Below are 1,557 nucleotides of genomic sequence, written 5' to 3' on the forward strand. Positions count from 1 at the left end.
GCTAGTCTAGCAAATCATTTCAATCTCAAAATTTCTAACCAACCAGTCAATAAAATAAATAAAGCACCAGTGTTTTGACTCGCATATAAAATAAATGTTCTTCCTCTTTGAAAGAACAACTTTGGGTCTGTCTTAGGTTGCGTGACCATTTTAAATTTTCCTAGTGTTTTGGAGCGATTACTTCTAGTGTGATTTTGCAAAGTTTTGTTCCTTAGACTTACAACTCAAGTACAACCGTAAAGATCAAAGTTACACTTTTAGGGTTAGGTTAGGGTCGATCTTTGTTTTGATGAACAGAGATCTTTTAGGCTTTAAGGTTTTAAGTTGATGCGTGAACAAAACTTCACTACACATTATTTGTAGCATGCCTCTCATCTAATAATTACAATAAGCTTTGGGCTTTGTAACTTTAATATGAAAAAGTCTGAACTTTCAAATTCTGTCAATTTTATAACGAAATTCAAGTGTGAGCTCCACATTCTCCTATGTAAACCAATATGATACTCAAAAAACAATACACTCCTGAACAATAAAATTCATAGTGAAACTCAAACAATAAATGCCATTTTCACACTCGTAATCTCAAAAGAAAGTGTGGACTTGCTAAAAATTGTCATGCCTCAAGTAATTGCTCAATTAGCATTTCAACTGCAGAAAGGCATAAATAATACAGTTTGTAAGTGTTACATTTAACTCAGAATAATAGTCAGTCGATGTTCACAGCTTATTTGTAAGCAAGAGGGAAGAATAACTCTAGAAGGAGCATTTTTGTTATATGAAAACTTTAATTTCGGTTAGTGTTTCTGGAAAAAATTCATTTCGGTGCATCACTAATAAAAAAGAACAGTATTTTAAAGAAACGGTTTATGATTGATGTAGTGTCTGGACCAATCAAACACACAATATATATATTTTGTTAGCTATATTTAACAAATACTCTGTAACACCCCTCAGTTAACAAGCCATATGAGGACCTATGGACCTTTCCCCCGAAATGCGTAACACCCTAGGATGTCTGCAACGACACCAGGCCCCCCCTGGTCCCCATGGCAACTAATGCTGATATCACTGGTTTTATGACCCACAGGAATGCGAGTAGGGAAAATCACTACCTTTTTATAGGAAGAGAGACAATGCACAGTAGAAATGGACTTTTCTCTAATTAATCCATAGGAAAACCTTTCTTTGAATGAACACACATATCCTTCAGATCATCGTGTATGTTGTCTTTGAGATTTTATACTGTTTTATGCAGGCTTATGATGGAAACACTCATTCCTGTCATCTTACCTATATGTAATCCTACCATGTTTAGTATCTATGAATTCGCCTTCTGATGATCTAAACGAGAGTGTATATTATATGTTGGTATATAGGCAATATATTAATGTTCTTAGAATCACTAGTAATTTCGATTCAAGTTCCATATGCAAATTACCATGCTTTCACACAAAGGGTCATAAAAATCCCCAGTATGTCCAACCTCCCGCATGGGACGCCAGCCTTTCTCACTGGACAAGCCCATTTTGAGAGGCGGGAATCTTCCGAGACCTTAAA

Source organism: Sinocyclocheilus grahami, unplaced genomic scaffold, assembly GCF_001515645.1.
Source record: "Sinocyclocheilus grahami isolate Dianchi unplaced genomic scaffold, SAMN03320097.WGS_v1.1 scaffold2682.1, whole genome shotgun sequence".
Lineage (NCBI taxonomy): Eukaryota > Metazoa > Chordata > Actinopteri > Cypriniformes > Cyprinidae > Sinocyclocheilus > Sinocyclocheilus grahami.